This window comes from Aythya fuligula, chromosome 2 (genome assembly GCF_009819795.1).
Source record: "Aythya fuligula isolate bAytFul2 chromosome 2, bAytFul2.pri, whole genome shotgun sequence".
Classification (NCBI taxonomy): Eukaryota; Metazoa; Chordata; class Aves; order Anseriformes; family Anatidae; genus Aythya; species Aythya fuligula.
This window is the reverse complement of record NC_045560.1, coordinates 48547509-48566229: the sequence shown is the minus strand read 5'-3', so window position 1 is coordinate 48566229 and position 18721 is coordinate 48547509.

Sequence of the window (18721 nt, the reverse complement as noted above, 5' to 3'; positions counted from 1 at the left end):
TCTCTACAGTGTATATATGTACTGTTGATTAAGTGTACACCATTCAAATTTCTGAACACCACTGTCAACACTACTTAATATAACTTCTGAAAATAACCAGATATTAGTTTTTAAGTAAGAATCCAGCAGACAGTGATCAGGAAGATGAAATATCTATTTATTTTGGTGTACCATTCTGGCAATTCTGTCTGTGAATATACATTCTGAGGGCTACAGAAGTTTAGGAGAGCAGTCCATGAACTGACCTTCCCTGGATCTGAGCCTCTTCTCCATCTCTCTTTAAGTCTCCTGGACTGCAGTAGTACCTTCACCAGCTCTGTGGTTAGTGCTGAATGCAAACAGCTTTGCTGACTTTTCAGTCAGTGTTCAGTAAGTGCCCACCTTTAAATGGATTGACCTTGTTTTACAGAAGAATGCATAACCCAAACCCTACTTAGAGATGTACTTTGGTAGAAACAGAACACTGATCTAAAATCCATGGCTGCTCTCAGCATCCTACATGTTTCCCAGACTGAATGAAAAATGTTGTGTCCTTAAGACTGAAAATTTGGCCTTCAATCCTAATTATTTCCTTCTCTTTGCAAAATGAATGTCACATCCCTGCATTTGTCTCTCCCTTATGCTTCAGAATGTACTTTGGAGAACCCATCTGGCATGTAGGGTGGCTGAGCTTAGCTTTCCCGGTGGGGTATTAGCAAAAGGTTAAAACAGTGTTAACCTGGAGCAATGTCCCCATTTTCTGTAAAAGGTTCTTCTGACCTGACATCAGTTTCTCACTGCCAGCTATGTACAATGTGGAAAAAAAAAAAAAAAAAAAAAAAAAAAAACTATTTAATCTCTTCTCTCTCCAAATTTATGACACTTTTTCAGTGTTTCAGAGAACAGAAGATTAACCTTATATTCAGACACAAAATAGATTTGATAATATTTTTGTAGTTATGACATTTGTCATTTAAAAGTTAGTTAAGAAATTACTCATAAAAAAATGTAGTTTATACATTGATACGTGATTGTGAAGAGAAATTCAGTAGACAGTTGAAGAAGATGAAAAACTTCATTCCTTTTTGTCATGAATAATTAATCATGACATACAAATACTTGTTTAGTGAATATTTTTTCAATACAGTTCTAAAAATATGCCTAGTATTTTCATTAGAAATCTGTATGAAATAACAGCCATTTATAACCAAAAAATGTTAAGCTGATGTGGTCACACAATAAATCAAATTTAATTTAATTCCTGAGAAAAATAAAATAAAATTTCAATTGCATAGTAAACATTTCCCATATGGAAAAATAAATAAGTCTGCTACAAAATACATCCTGTATAAAACAGCTTATTTACTTTACAGTTTATTTTCAAAATAAAAGAATACCTAACTGTTTCAAGAAAAGAAGGTTGATTATTCTCTTTGTCTTTAACCTCTAAGATCTTTTCAACATAATCTAAAACATTGTTGTTTGTCATACTCCAATATGACATTACTAGCAGAGTAACAGAACAGTAAACATCTGTGGAATACTAGGATAAGGCTCAGTTACCTGCACTGTTTCTGAATAACATTGTATTTCAGACTTCATAATTATTGTGTAATCCTGTGCAGGTCCTGATTCCACAGAGTACATATGCTGCTTTTTAACTGTGTGCTTAAATATTTTGCTGAATTTGGTAATGCTGACGGCTACAATTATATTTATTTAAGGCCTCAGTCTTCCTTAAAGTGGAATATTTCAAAACTTTAACTGTCATAAAAACTGGCCTCTAACATGAGCTGGTGGAGGAGAGCCCACTTTTGCTATGAATATGTTCTGTACTGTATAGGATACAAGGATATTCTGTACCTGCAATACAAGGTTTCACTCTGTTCAGCCTTTCATGAAGAGCTGCCTGACTGCAAAAAGATAATAGCCTCTACAGAGTTTCATTAAACTATATTATCTATATTATTAACTCTGTGAAGCAAAACGTTCTCTTGTCCTTCTTGGAGGATGGTGAGGTTCAGTATTTCTCTCTCACTTGTCCCCTAACTTGCTATTCTGCCTTCAAGGCACAATCAGACCATTCAGTAGAGCTGAGATAAGGCACATTAACTGTTTTTGTTCTAGGCTCAGTATTTTTAATATCTTCTTTAGGACACCTGGTGATGTTTAGAAATGATGTTAGACATACAACACAGTTTTTCCTGATTTCTTGCAACTCGGTGCTTTGAAATGCATTTAGTTTTTTCCTACTGCTTCCTTGCAATAAGGAAGTCATCCTGATGTCTATTACCTCCCTTGTAGAGACAGAGAATGTGTGGTAACAGTCATGGTAGTATTTCAAGTTACAACATTTAAATAACCATTTACAGAAAATTTTGAAGTGGTGGAAGGAATACAACGAGAGACTGGATGAAGCAAAGATACATGTTGGGAGAATCAGCTGCATTTACTTTATGGTCATCACAGAAAGAGAAGTGAGTGTATGAATTTTCGTGAGCATTGTAGGTGAAGTGTTTTCAGTTTCATGATGGATAGGCAGGGAAAACAGTTGTTGGGAGTATTATCAGGACAGAAAAGAGAACCTAGCATCTAGCAGCTACCAAAGGATCCCTATATAAGACTAGATGTTAAAGAACTGAAAATTAAGCAACATTAATCACAATAAAATATTGGACTTAAAAAAAAAAAAAAAAAAAAAAAAAAGTGGAGGGAGATTGAATAATGAATAATTGAAAAATAAATTACAATCATACAAGAGGAAGTACAAGCCAGAAGTAATTTTTGCATAACTATTAAATAGAAATTTTACACTATATAATACAAAAATAAAAGACAATTGAATATTTGCGTATAACTATGTATAACTAGAAGGACCAAGATGACAGCTGTGTCCCTGCAGCATTTAGTTTTGTGTTCCATAGGGTCAGGATTCACCACTGTCCAGGACCATGTGTACTGCCAGGGTCGCTTCAGCCATGGAACTGTCCATGGTCCCTGGGACAATGTCTCAGTTTGTCTAGACAACCAGAAATACTTGATTAACTCCTCAATTTGATAGCTTACTTCCTTTTGACAGGAAACAGATTAGCAAATTTGGAGAAAACTTATGGACCTTTTCTCATTAAATTTCACATGACAATTTTAATTCTTTTTCCCTGGGTTCTTTCTTGTGACTGCAAAAGTCATTCTTAGAGAAAATGCCAAGAAGTGATATTTTGCAAAAAAAAAAAAAAATACATCTAGTAATTCAAAATTATTCTCCTTTTATTTGTTTGTTTGTTTATTTATTTATTTTTGTGGCAACTTACTTTTGCTTTGAAGAGCTTTGCTTCCTATTGAAGGACTATTTTGTGATAATAACCACCTATTGTTTTTCAAATTAAACCTATACTTAATGAGAAACTTAGACTATGGACTACTTCAGAAATTATGATTTTCTAAGCTTTATGCTTCCTTTAATAATTGGAAATTTTTATTATCCATATTATAGAAAACACATTTTGCTATAAGAATACATGCAGCTTATACTTATAGTGCATTAAATTAGTTCACTCAATTGTAATCTCAAATTTGTGTTCAAATTCTTTTTTAAAATAAAGACTTTACAAAGTTGAATTTTGTTAATTTGGAAAAGGAAAAGGAAAGTGAAAGGGAAAAGGAAAAGGAAAGGGAAAGGGAAAGGGAAACGGAAAGGGAAACTAGAATGGGAAATGGGAAGTTGCTTCTAAAATGCTTAAATTTAAATACTCCGTTCAGATTTCTACAAGCCAATACTATCATTTAGTCAGACAAGTTCAAAAGTCTAGTAACAAGTTATTCAAAGATGACATATATAGCACAGTGTTTTTTCCAGCTGTTTAAGCTATATTCATTTGAGACATTATCCAAAACAAAACAGTTTCAGCAAAACTCTGGATTACAAAGAATGTGTGGAAGTTTTAGTTGAATAAGGAAGTTTTCTTTTTATCCAAAGTAGAAATTATGTGGGGTACAGGGATCTAAAAACAAGGTCACAACATTGAATGGAATTTCCAACAATAAGATGCTGACTGAGTAAAATCTAGATATAATTTGCTCACTCCAGTGCCCAGTGGAGAATCACATTAAAAAAAAAAAAAAAAGTTATTGGGACCACCTTTCACCTTCCATGGGGACCTGCCCATCAGACACATGGGTAGAACAAGATGTTTTACAGTACACATTGGATGTACTGCAATGAAAAGCAATACCTAGGATTCATAATCAGGGCCCTTGGATCTAGTTGTTGACCTTGCTAGAACCAAAACCTCAGGAAGACCAAGTGGCACCATGAATGATTGATCAATCATATCTGTTTACATTCACAGGATGCATTTTGTTTTTTCTTATTGAGTTACATTTGATATTACTTCTTTCATTTGATCTCTTATACTTCAGCAACTGTCATAGCTCTAAATTTACAGTATTTGCTCTTTCATTTGTATTGTAGTCATTGATCAAGAACAGAAAATGTATCTTTTCCTTTTAACCCTTGACACTGCAAATTCCTCTAAATGTGATCCTAGTACAGAAAAAAAAAAAAATACTTGTTTCTATCTTCAACTAAGTCACAGAGTGGAGCAGAATCTTAAAGGAACTGTATAGGCAAGGAATAGTTCAAAAGACTCTATTAAGACTGCTTATTTAGATGTTCTAGGATTTCTGGGTCTTTTCAAGGAACTCAATAGAGTGTTTTTATATCAACTTTCCAAAGCTACTAATTTGTGATTTTCTTTTCATCTGCCTTTTCAATTGTGATAGTTAGTTTCAAGTGTTTAGAGGGAAATTTTACATGGGATGTTGAAATATCAGATATATGCTTCTGCTAATTCGGATTTCAAGTGTAACTTCTCCCTTGATTTAGTGTCGCATTTTGCAATGGAGAAAATTATAATGCACCCACTTTTTTCTTCAAGAATCAGTTTTGCTCAGTGAGAGCCTGAGGTCATCACATGTGGTTTTCTTTTCACATGATTTTTAGTTTGTTTACATAGATTTTATTTCCGTAGAATAATTAAGAAAATAACAGTAAGTTTAACTCAATTCTGAATACTGTTTGGATATTTGGTGTTTTGCATAGTTGCTGGATTTTGCATCTGTTTTTAGTAAAGTCTTGGTCATAATGTAATTGGACAGACATCTTCCCATAGCACTATTTAAACTCTGTACTCTGAAATTTTCAGAATTGCTTATACATAGACAATGTGATTTTCTATAAAGTGAAGATGAAGGTACCTACAAATGAACTGGTATTTAGCTGGAAAGAACTTGAGGAATGTAGAAGAAAATGAAAAACAGTTTTTTGAGTTGAAAATTATGATTGCAAAGCTATGCTAAGTGATCCATAGCTGGGCTTCAGAACTCTAGTAAACTTCTGGCAGTGAGGTTATCTTTATTGTGTTACCAGTTAGAAGTCTGATTAGGAGAGCAGAGTGATACAAAAAGCATTTAGAGAGTTGAGTGGCTTGCTACCTGACAAAGGTTGGGAAAATTTGTTTAGAAGAGTTTTTTTCTGAAGAAAATACTTGTTTCTAATTTAAATAATGTATGTTTTTTCTTACAATTTTTTTAAATGTCATTTTTTGTTTGCTTGTTTTACTAGAACACATAGATCCTTAAACCTCAGGAATTAGGTTTAGGGTATAATAAGATGTTAGTAATGATTAAACACTTTTAATTTCAATGTCATTTTTCCCTTCTCAAGCATTCCCTCCATTAGCTTCAGAAATGCTAGGAGAATATATGTTGAATAAATAATCATTAATATATGTTATAATGTAATTAAATTTTTAGACATTCAGAGGTTAAACATATTTCAGTACATTTTGTACAACATTATAATTGTAATAATTTGTTTGTGGTCATTCTTGCATTACTCCATTTATAAAGCGAACACATTTTTTGACTGTGCTGCAGAAATATCATGTTCAGTTTACAGACCTCTTTCAGATGTGTCTGCCCCTTCGCTTAGAATCCTTAAATGTGATCAGGACAGAAGTGAACATAAACTATGTGTGGAGTAGCTCATAAACTTCTGTTGTTGTATAGCAAAATTGTTTTCTTCATTGTATTTTAACAAGTAACTTTAGAAATGCCTTTACTTGACTATGCCTCTTCATTTGCTACAAACTGCTGTAGGATTTGTCTGCTGTTCTATTTCTATACTGATCCATAGTGTAGAAATGTTATAAAACTCCACTTCTTTAAAGTCTTGAATCATGACATTCACAATGCTTACGTTCACTCTGAACCATCAAATAAGTTATACCTTGCTTAAACATTTTTTTATATCTGCTAATGACTAAAGCACAAAAGAAAAACAACATCTGATATTCAGATTTCCTGGCTACATCTGGAGTTATTTATGAGATACACACACACAGATAACAGCTCATTGCTTCAGCTACAGGAATCTAAGTCCAGAAGAGAAGCCATGGGAGCATAAACAACTTGTAAATCTATTCTGAAGTTATCATCTATGACATGAATAAGAAAAAGTCATATCTCTGGGGTGAGGTTGAAATGTAAACACAAGGTCTTCCCAGGAGAATTTACTCCCGAAGCGTATTTTCCACTTTTTTTTTTTTTTAATTAGATACTTATACTCCCTCTTCAGGAAAGCCACACTTTGAGAACATTACACAAATTATTCATAAGCAAACAAACAAACAAGCAAACTCTTGCAGCATTTTTCTTATATTATTAAGATATATCTCAACTATTCTGAGTCATCTCTGCTATAAATTTAGGAATTGATACTGTTACAACAAGGATGTAATCAGAAGATCAGATTTCTGTTATTTTCAAAAGTCTTGGAGCAAGGACAGATTCTTGAACAGATTCTTGAACAGATTCTGTGGAATAACCCTGGCAAGTCACCTGGACAGGAAATATTTTTAAATAACGTGAGTCCAAGAGATTGTTTTCTTCAGACAATATCTAGATGATTTTATGCCTTTCTACTGCACCAGGAAGAGATAGCAGTGCACATCCAGAGATGTTAAATCTCTTGAAATGTAAAATCAATGTCTATCCAAGCCATCTGAACAGTTCTCAAAAGGGGAAAAAAAAAAAGGAGGGGGGAGGGGGGGAATTTCCCTTGCAGAAGAAGCAGCATAATGTCACACCAGTTCCTGTAAAAAGAACTGAAATAAAAATAAAAATAAAAAACAGCCCACTGTTCTGGGTTGGCCAAATTTTAGATAAGATTTGACCAAAATTCTCTACAGAATTGATGCAGTAATATTCCTGTTCAGCACAATGTTTGTGCAGCACTTATTCCAGTTACTTTTTCCAGTTAAACCTAGAAGCCACTGCATTTCAGTGATAGACATCAATAAAGAAGTATTGAAATGTTTTTGTGTTTTACCAAATGACAAATTGAGGTATAAACTTAACCATATTCCTACAGCATATTCACTGGCAAGAGCTCTAGCCACATAGCCCAAGTCCCAGAAGGCAAAGGCAGGAACTGGCAGAGTGAAGAACCACCTACTGTAGGAGAATAAAAAAGTTTGAGACAAGCTAAAGAACCTAAAGGTGTGTAAGTCCATGGGACCTGATGAAATTCATCCATGAGTTCTGAGGGAACTGGCAGATGAAGTTGCTAAACTACTGTCCATCATATATGAGATGTCGTGGTAGTCTGGTGAAGATCCCACTGACTGGAAGGAGGGAAACGTAACCCCCAATTTTTAACAAGGAAAAAAAAGGAAGACCCAGGGAACTACAGACTAATACTCTGTGCCCAGCAAGATCAGGGAGAAATTCTGCTAAGACACATGGAAAGTAAGAAGGTGATGGGTGACAGCCAACCCAGCTTCACTAAGGGCAGATCATGCCTGACAATTCTGGTGGCCTTCTACAGTGGGGTTACAGCATAGCTGTTCTCTTTGGAAGAGCTATGTTGTGGAAAATAGCTGGTGCTCTGAAATGAACTGAGCAAACGGAGGAAGAGCTACTTAAAAGCAAGGTTTGAAATGCATTGTGAATACTACATTTGTTAAGGAGCAACCAGTTTGACCTACAAAGTGTTGATGTTTAGCACCAATGTATCAGTTTGTGCTATGCCTACATGTATTCTATGGAAACATACAAAAAAGTGGCTATGAGTAAGCTCCAAGATACGCTTCTGGAAAAAATCAGCACATTTACAGTTGGACCATGCTATAAGTCCGGATGGAAAGTATAAGGAAAGTTCTCTCTTTTTTTTCCTAATTTAAACCTGAGCTGAGACTAGCAGTGTGCATTGTTGCCTCTGCCAGCTGCTGTCAAACAGCAGAGAAACAACTGAAGCAGTATGAAAAGAAGAGCAGCTTACCCTGCCTGTCAAATGTTTTCTGAAGAAGCAAACCAGAGAGCTTCTGATGGCTCCAAGTTTCTTCCTAGTTAATTTAGGCATGCAAGCTAACAAAAAGCATCATCAAAACAAGAAGTGGAAGAGCAAACCATGGACAGGAAGGCTGTGAGAGAACAGTGTTCAGCCACAGATTTCAGTGTGGCCCCAGTCAAGTCATTTAGACCACATCTGTCTCAGTTTCACACCTTTAAAATCTAGATGATACTTCTGTACTTTCTCTACTACACAAGGTATTTTGGGGCATGGAGGTGGGGAGTGATAGGGGAGTGAATGTCTTCACACTATGAGTTGTTTAGAATGTCTAATACTTTTATGTATGTGACATATACACAGACATATCACAGTCTGCAGGGTGGTAGTGACTTGAAGGATTTGAGGAGCTGAAGGTTGTTTTGTCTTGTTTTGTTTTGATTTGATTTGATTTTGTTTCAAATGGACTTCTGACTTGCCTGTAAGTTGACAAGTGGTTGATCTGAGTATTCTGAAAAACAAGGCCTAAAATCACAACAGCAAATTCATTTTCTGGTCGTATATAGACTATATGTGTTATCCATTCTCTTGTAAACAGTTTTGGTAAAATAATGAACCAAATGAAAAAAACTACTTAACTTTGTGTCTAGCACTTTTATATGTAAAATATACCAAAGAATGTCACTAGGCAAACAATTAATGCTCTCTGAAAAGTAGCTACATCCTAAGTGTAAAGTGGCAACCAAACACACACTAGGCATGTCACAGAATTATTTGATTAAAGCAAAGTTTACCTGAAGTGACCAAGACAAACCCTTGTCCCAATACAATCACCACAAAGTTTTTAATGTTTATTCAATTCAAGCATGGTTGATGCAATGAATGCAGCAATTGCTAATGAAATTTGCCATCCAGCATTGACTAACATGTTGTCCATCCTGTTCTTCCAACTTGCACAGACAATTTTCATAAATACCAAATGGGTTTATATACATCATGAATGGACTTTTCCACATTGCAAAAACATGGTTACATTGCAAAAATATGGTTCTGTACAGCATTTGACACCTATTCAAATGATGTGAAGCAAACTCAAGTGGTCTCGGGTGTTCAAATCAAACTTCAAAACTTTGAAGCCATTCTTCTTAAGGAATCTAGGCATTTCCAGTTTACCATTTTCCCCAGCACCTATTTCTTCAGCCTGAGTTACTGAAGAACTCATGCACAAAAACTGCCCTTGTTTATAGCATCTGAAGTTTGATTTATGGAATGAAGAGGGTTGTTATTTTATGAGCACAAAAATGGAAGGGACTACTGTACCTACAAATGTAAAATAACATACTTCAAGAGAAAGAAGAAAAGCTATAAAGTCTACCCCTGTTTTCCACTTGCCCTCAGTAAAGAACAATAGACTCCAGCTGGTCACTGCAGAGCTTTTTCTCCTTTTGAAAATGCTGCCTTACAAATGCTTATAGAATCAGAAGATCTACAGGCTTTTTGCACCTATGGGCATTCATAGGAGAAGGGGAATTAGATAACATCTGCTTCATGGTCTGCACAGATTTTTCTCTTTCCAATGGATACTATTATGCACACAAGAGAAGCACTTAAACAATTTCCATGCAGCTGGATGGATTGTTTCATGTTATTCCATGTCATACTGGCATCCTACCCAGTTGTCATTCTGACATGACAAAGCAGATGCCCCAAGTTTCATATGCAATGAAACTGTTTTAGCAGCTGTGAATCAAATGTTTACAAGAAATGTAAGTCTATTAAGTGCCTCCAGGTTATTTTCAAATTAAGACTTTCAAATCAAATGGTTTTAATATTGCCAATCTTTGCACAAATAACTGTTTGATTTCAGTACAAGCAGAAAAGATTTCTCCATGCGTTTATGAACGTGCTAGAAATGGAAACGTATCCTAAGAAAAAAAAATGTAAAAAGTCTTAATAGCTGCTGCCTCTGTTCAAAATACAATATTATCTCTAGAGCTAGAACCTATACAGAAAACATAAGAGCAGGGAAAAGCTGTCTCAAGTTAACTGCATTGCCCAGATTTACTCCTAGCCTAACAGACACTGCCCACCTGAGCTTATTTACCTCCAGCTGTATAGGTTTTCATCTACCAGTGGTATGTCCTCTTGTGAACATGAACACTGCAGTCCAGTAACTTCTAATCCATCTGTTTTGAGTCTCTTTAGGCAGGAAAGAAAACACCAACTACTGAAGGAGCTCATCAGCAGGGATGTCATGAAATTTTCCTGTCAGTCAGAGAAGTGACATGAGACATACCAGGTCTTACAGAGACACTCTTGTTCATCATTTGTACAAAAATATGTGAAAGGAAAAAGATGCAATTCACCTTAGTATGGAAAAGTTTGATTACAAGAACAGTCAATAGCTACTTACCAGCTATGAATTTCAAAATCATATATTTACACAGCATAGACAAAATCTTTTTCTTTGAAAATATGTATTGAAAAGTACTGTCAATGACCACAGAAAATGTAGTGCTGAATGAGAACAAACACATGTTTCATTGCCAGGAGAAGTTGTGCACTTTTTTCTTCAGGAGTTAATGATGGTTTTTTTGCTAGAGATCCCAAAGTAGGCATCAAAATAAATAAATAAATAAATAAATGAATGAATGAATAAGTAAATGGCAAAGACAAATGAATTTTGTTCCAATTTTCTAAAACCTGCTGCTATTTCAGCATGAGAAAATATAAGCACAGAAAAAAAATAATTAATTCATTACTTAATTAAAAAAAAAAAATAATAAAAGAACTTACAATTGCTTATATTCATCTACATAATCTACATAGGCACAAAAATGTGGAAGAGAAAGAGAAAGGGTCAGAGAGATGGAATATATTCTTGTTTTCTCAACTTTCCAAAACACAGCTGTTACTTGCTGGTCTAATGAATTAAACTGCCTTGAAAGAGAGTATGTCCTTTATTATATCACTCAGTTTTGTATCTGACAAATGTTACCCAAGAATATGAACAGATGATACACACATGACATTGGGTTGGCTATAGATTGTAAATGATGATATTTTTTTTCAAAAAACACCTAAAGGTCTGATAAGCCTTGTATCAAAAAATATGAAGAAAAAAAGTGTCCGTAGTCTGGAGAATTGCAAACAAACTTAAATGACATTTACTTGAGCCATCCTGAATGAATATTTTTTGAATTTCATACTGCAAATGCCCAACAAAAGAAAACAGGTCCCAACAAAAGAAAACAGGTATTTCATGTATGGAGATGGATTGGAACCTAACTGAAGCACTGGCCTGACAACTTATGAAAAGGAGAGAGAATGTTGTTGTTTGGGTTAAAGACAGTAGATGACAGATTTTTTGTTGCCATATGTTGAGAATGATGAAATGACTAACTCTGAAGGCACAATTGAATTCTATAGTCCCTTCCAAAGGATAATAAAATTTAATTGCACCCTAGATCATTACATAAAGAGCAAGTGAAGTGTTTCTGTCTGTTTGTTTACTTCTAGTCGCTTTTGGTTGTGTCCAGTTCTTTTAAGTATACTGCAGTAGCAACTGACAGAAACTATTGCATCATTGGAATGAATCAAGTTTCTAAGTCTTCCCAGAAGTCACATGGGCCACAGGCAACACATTAAACTTTTAGCAAAATTATGTGATCTTATTCCATTACATGCAATTACAAAAGGGTTTTTTAGAATACATTTTTCATTTATTCTTTTTCTTTTGGTCATTTCAGAGTGAGCAGACTCATTTTGTAATTTACTCAAATAAGGAAAATTCAGTTATGGGTTAACTGTTCTTCAGAAGGTTGATATAGGAAACACAGAGTATATTTTAGTCTTTATTTTCAGACAGTGAAAGTAGATGATTATAATGTTCCCTTTCAGTCTTAAAACAAACATATTTATTTCTGGGCACCTTAAGCTGTGTTATGTGCTACAGATTTTTGAAGTACTGATATTAAATTTTACTGGCCATGAACACGTTGTATAAACGTGGTGATATGGAAATAAGTTCTTGGAGAGCTCAAAGATCATAATTTAAAATTACATTTTGTATTTTGTTTTGTTGATACCTGTTAATCATCATAGTATTTACAGGATTATGTTTCTCATCATAAAACAATGTTAATATGTTGAAAATTTTGCCATATCATTTATATTCATCTTAAAAAAAAAAAAAAAAAAAAAAAAAAAAAAAAAAAAAGAGTCACTGATTAAAGGCAAATGGTTTCCCAAAACATGTCATGTTTTTTCCACCTCAGAATTTTTCTGAGTGGAAATTTTGTTTTTGTTTATTTTATTTTTTATCTTTTTAGGATTCTCTGGCATCTAGACTGACCTATTGCTCTGACAGAGCTACAGCCCAGATCTTGAAAATCTGATGATATCCTCTGTGCATGTCCAGACCAACAATGCCATGGATTTAATGTGAGCATGGAGACTGTGTAGGGCATGTGGAATAGATTTGATGCTTCTCAGAGTCATCAGTCTGACTATAAAGAACATACAAGCACATACTGGTCCAGGAAATACAAGGCAGAAGTATGGTAAAGCCTAGCCAGCAGCTAATTTTGGTGGTTAGGCTACTGCTCGTACAACATACAGAGGGAAACATCTGTGTTCCAATTAAAATGTCAGAGATTTCGTGCCATTAAGTATAGAGGTAGGAAATCTGGAAGAAGGCTGTTTGTTCAATTTTTCCACTCATGATAGGCTTCCAAAAGCTAAATATTCAGATCACTAACAAGGAAACTTAAGTACAACAGCTTCTCTTTACCTTTCACTCTTAGACACTGAGAAAGAAGACCCCTGAGTTTTTCCTCCTCTTTAAACCTGTGCAGAGAAGGACATGATCTGACTCTATATGATGTTATGTGGCTACCTGCTTTAATAGTCTCAAGTTTGTGACCTGTTTTAATTTGGCTGTAAAGTGGTTTGTTGTTGTTGTTGTTGGTTTGGTTTGGTTTGGTTTGTTTGTTTGTTTGTTTGTTTGTTTGTTTTCTTTTGTTTCTTCTGGTTGTTCAGGTTGAAGTTGTAAAACGGGGAAAAAGCCATTTTCAATTTCACCATAGCTCTGGAGAAAATTGCTATCTTCTCTCAGCTATAATTGTTAGCAATGGATGCTCAAAGCTGACATGAAGTAGAATGCATTAAAGCTTCTGCCAGAGACTGTGAATGTGAATGATTTTCTTTCTAAATTATTTTTATTCTTTTGAGTTTACAGACCTTTCTTCCATTCCAAGGACAGTGGAAAAGCCAACATCCAGTAATTCTCTGAGTGGTGCCAAATTAAGTGCAGTATCATATTACAGCATGACAAGCAGCATCATTTTCTATGTCCCTAGAAGTCCTTGCAGAGAAAGATGGGCAGTAGTCCTGCCTCGGGCAGGTCCATGTGGCTTGAGCATGTGTGTAGACAGTGAATGTGAGGCCTCACTGAAATCAATGTATCCTCCTGAGATTCTCCAGTTTCAGAAAACAGGACTTCAGTACTGAACTCTGAAAAGATAGCTCTATGCTTGAATAATCAGGGAAATGTTCTTATTATATAAAAAGCTAGAGAAAATTTCATCAATTATAAAATTGATTTTATAATCATAAAAATCATAAAATCATAAAAAATCATAAAAATCATAAAAATCATAAAAATCATAAGAAATAATTGATTCTTATAATTTTAAATAATGTATTAAGATGCATAACAAATACAAAAATATTGTTGTAATTTGCATGCTCAAATCTTACATAGTTTATCCAAGCCTAGTAAAAAAATACAGATCAATACAGAGCATAAAATTCCCCTAGACTGTGATCTGAAGGGGATGTAAGAAAGTGCATAATTAAGCATTATGCTCATCATGCATTAAAATGAAGTATATGTTTAAGACTGCATTACATCTTGGTGCAGAGTACTATTCTCCCTCAAATGAACCAGAGAAGTTAGAAGGAATGTGAAAGAAAACGAACTGTGCATTTTCCCCTTACTTTGTAACTGCATTTGTGCATCGGTTTTTGTTGGAATTAGATACTGTATGAAATAACATAGGAGACAGTAAATTGACAATAAAAATGTATGTCTCCAAAACTGATGGAGTAAAAGGGGTATGATATCACTGGCAAGTCAGTCTTATTGCATACGAGCAGACAGAATGCAAACATTACAAAGACAAGAAACTTTCTCCTACCAGGAAGTACTGTCTGGCTGCCTCTCCTCTTAGCACTATTGATTATGCTCCCCAAAGGTCATAAATTACTGGAAGAGTTATTTTTAAGAATATTTGCTGAGCCTGATCTGTCAAAAGAGGTTAATCTAATGACTTTTCTAGCACCTGCCTGCACTAGACTGGATTTCTTCTCTACTGCTGTTAAAAGCTCCCGAGTCTTCCAGGTTCATCCCAACTTGTTATTAAAAAATACAAATGAGTCAAATGACAAAATGGATAAACTCTGTTACACAGAGGGTAGAACAAGAAGGCTGAGTATCCCTTTCTGCTAATAGATTGGCTGTCCCACACCAGGAAAGCAGTGTATTTCTTTGTGCGGGGCACTTCTACAGACATGCAACCAAAAATAAATAAATAAATAAATAAATAAATAAAACAAAATTTGAAATATCAACGAAGGGCTAAAATGTGTTTTCACTCAGAGGTCTATTTTTCAACAAAGATCTCTAAGGAAAAGAGAAGAGAAATATTATTGAAATCATACAGGAGAGATTTGGTATGTTTTCCCCTTTACTATTTTAAGTTTTGAATATTTAAAATGTACATAAATAGTTTGAGATTAAACTTTTTTTTTTTTTTTCATTATCTAAATTCTTCCACAGAAAGTATGAAAGGGAAGGAAGAGGGGAAAAAAAATAAACAGTAAAAAAAAGGGAGAGATAAGAGATTTTTGCTCTTGTCTGTTTTGGTACAAACAGGTAATACTCCCCAAACCCTAACAGCTTTGATATCTATACTTTTGTAACCATGACAGCACTTGACACTTCACAAAGAAAAAGGGAGAATTATAAGGGAGGAAATTAATTTTTTGCAGACAGAATTAACAGAGATGTGGAGTAATATCAGATTTTGTGGAGTAATGTCAGATTTGGGTGCAGTACTTACTCTAGAGACAAATATAAGGAAAAATTCCCTAACAAACCACCTTGTTACACAGTCTCCTTCTGTATCCAGCGCTGCTGTTGCATCAGAAACGTCTGGTCAACAAGACCATAACCACACCAAAGCTACAGCTATTTTGAGTGGTATTATTCTCCTGGTCCAGTTCTGAAAGAATCACAGAGTTCAGTAAATGTTGTGCTGGAATTCATGAAACAGAAAAGTAGAACTTTAACAGCTACATGAGTGCTGTTCAGTTCTATTTGTGCTTTTTTTTTTTTTTTTTCTTTTGTACTTGGAGGCAGCTCAGATTAATTTTACTGCAGTTGAAAATCATGCAAATATAGTTTAGAAAGAGGCATTTAATTCTTTATTGCTCCTGCACACAACACAAATAGCACCTCCAGTACTAACACAGCTAAGTGTTTTTAGTGTTATTCTACTATACAGTACATCACAATGTTAATTTTCCACATTACTTTATTCCTTCTCTAGCCCATATTTTACAACAGAGAAAACAAACTGCTTGTAATTACACTGCATGCCAGGACAAATTAAGTAAACACACATTTTTAATGCTTTTGGCTGTTAGGGTGAGAAACAAAGGGCTCTAGTTAAGGTCAATATTAGAGTTATGCAATTGCTTTGGGATACAAAAGACAAATGTCAGTGATTGAACATTGGTGAAATGAAAACTGTCAATTCTGAGCTGTTTCTGAACTCCTGAAAATGATATGCCACTCTAAGGTGAGGTCAGTTCTCTATACATATTTTCCTTCAGAATAACACTAATGCCAATAATAAATAATAATAATAAACTAATGGGAAGATCTATTGTGTCATTAGTGAAGTGATAAATCAGCAAAAAGTAAATGGGAGAATGGCTATTCAAGATCAGCCTTATTTACTAATGCTACCATCTCAGTACTACTGGGTGATGCTGATAAAGGTTAACAACAACTACAGGGGAAACCTAATTTTGCTCTTGCTGATACTAGTGTAAATCTGACTTCAGTGGAATTATACCTCTTAAACTAGAAAGCAGACAGTGACCTGGTGATTATACAGTTTGATCTTGGACAATGAGGATTTTTACATGTTTTTGCCTTTAATAGTATGGATTGGGCCAGAGGCACAACATTCAGAAACAGATGAAACCTTATGGAAAATGGTATTCAGACCCATCATCTTTACTCAGCTAGTCACAGATACTGGGCTGTTGGTTTATGTTCATCTCTATTTTAGTGATAAATTCATCTTTCTTCCAGAAAAAGGAGTAGATTTCTTAGACCTTACCTTTGCCAGCAAAGATGTTTAATGCAAGAAGTACTAGCTTAAAGAAAGAAAAAATCCCCACATTTTTTAAAGGGAGAAGGTCATAGAAAGACATAATACTAAGAAAGAAATAATAGGCAATTCCCTAGAGGGTGACACCCCGCCCGTGTTATGATGTATGCATGTCCAGAACATGGAAAGGAAAACAGTTTCCAGCTAAATTTCAAGAAAGAAGTCAAGGATAAATCCTTAAGAAATGGAGAAGGGGGAGTAAGAAAAACAAGAACTCTGGCTGTGCTGTTGATCTGTGACTGACATAGCTAAGTGAGATGCTGAGGGCCACACTGTGGCTGGCCCTCTCAATGTGGTAGAGATTTGTCAGATGCTCAGGCTTTAATTCAGATCCCTAGTCTAGGCAAGGATCTTTCCCCCATTGTAATATCATCCACACCATCAGGACTAGGTCTGCTCATTACTTGAGCACAGCCAGCCCATGCAGGATTGATTAGGGAAGAGGTACGCCTTTGCCATCTCCTGGCCTTACTCACCCTCAGCATTGCCTGACACTTTCAACCATCTCAAAAAGGAGCTGTGGTGGGCAAGTATCTCCAGTATACAGTGAATGATCTCAAAATGTCCTTGCTCTAGTCTATGGCTAGTTCTGCTGTTAAGCACAGAAAAAATATTATTCCCCACCAGAAAATTAGAAGGCATACTTATAAGGGGCAGCACCCTATTTTGAAGCAGGTAGGTACACTTACTACTCTATTTTGTGAAGTTAGAACAACACTTTAGAAATATATATAGCATCCCGAAATAGTTTTGCATAATCTGTGTAAATCACTTTGCTTATTGCTAAAAGGCAGCTTCCTTTCACCAAAGCAAGTGAAAATGCCCACTCACTGTGATTTAGTTTGCAATATAACAAGCAGTATAACAAGGTTTACTTCCAATCTTGAATTTGCTAGCCGTATTTCAGGATCCAGCATGTTTTGTCTGGTACTGGAATTGCCATGTCATGCATTCCTACGGTAATGTACTTGTAAATAAAATACCATTATTTTTTGTTACTGTAGGCTAGCTTGCTTTCCAGTAATGGTCATATGCATCCATGCCTGTGTATTTTATTCTTCAAAAGCATTTTATTGAGAGAACTTACTGACTTTCCCATTTGTTCTCAATGCCCATCAAGTTTTTGCATCATAATGTCCTAGGCTGTGCTGAACATGAAAACTGAAAATTGGCAGGGCCTCATTCCCAGTTTTCTGAATGGAGAAGCTCTGTTTGCTAGAACCAAAGGTTCATAAACAGCTTGTAAAAGTTTAGTGAACAGGGCCCATAACCTATTGATCCCCTTGTATTCAATCCAATTCACTTTAGTCAATGATCTCGGTAAATAATGATAGTGCTGTTATGAGCATCTTTCCTTCCTTATAAACAACTATTCACTTGTGTCCTGTTATAATGATAATGTCACTGATTTACAGAGGTTGCCCAAGTTACCTTATTAATTAGAAGATGCATTACGCCTATTGCAAAACATTGTTCTGACTGTGAGCTATCACTGCCCAAGGACCTCTAAAAGACAAAGAATTCCATTTTGCAAAATCTAGTTAACATATCAAAGAGCAGTAAATGTGCAAATTGCTGTCATAAGGAATCCTTTATTGCTTTTCCTTTTCATGACGGCACCCCTCCCCCGTCTCTCCATTCTACCCACATTGACAAGGTTACTCATTGGAAAGAAGAGCAGCTATTTATGTTCTTCAGATGTTTACCTTCAGCAAAAGACACTTCAAAGACTGCTTATGGGACTCTCCTCTCACCCAGCAAACACTTAAAACCCATTGTTGTGATTGATGGGCCCTTCCTGCAGATTTAATAAATATAAGCAGAAGCTAGCTCCTTTTTTAGGCCAGCTGTCTTGAATAATAGGCAAAGAGCTCATGGGTGGCCAAAGTAGACAGAACTCTTCAGGAAATGCCTAACGATTGTTTGA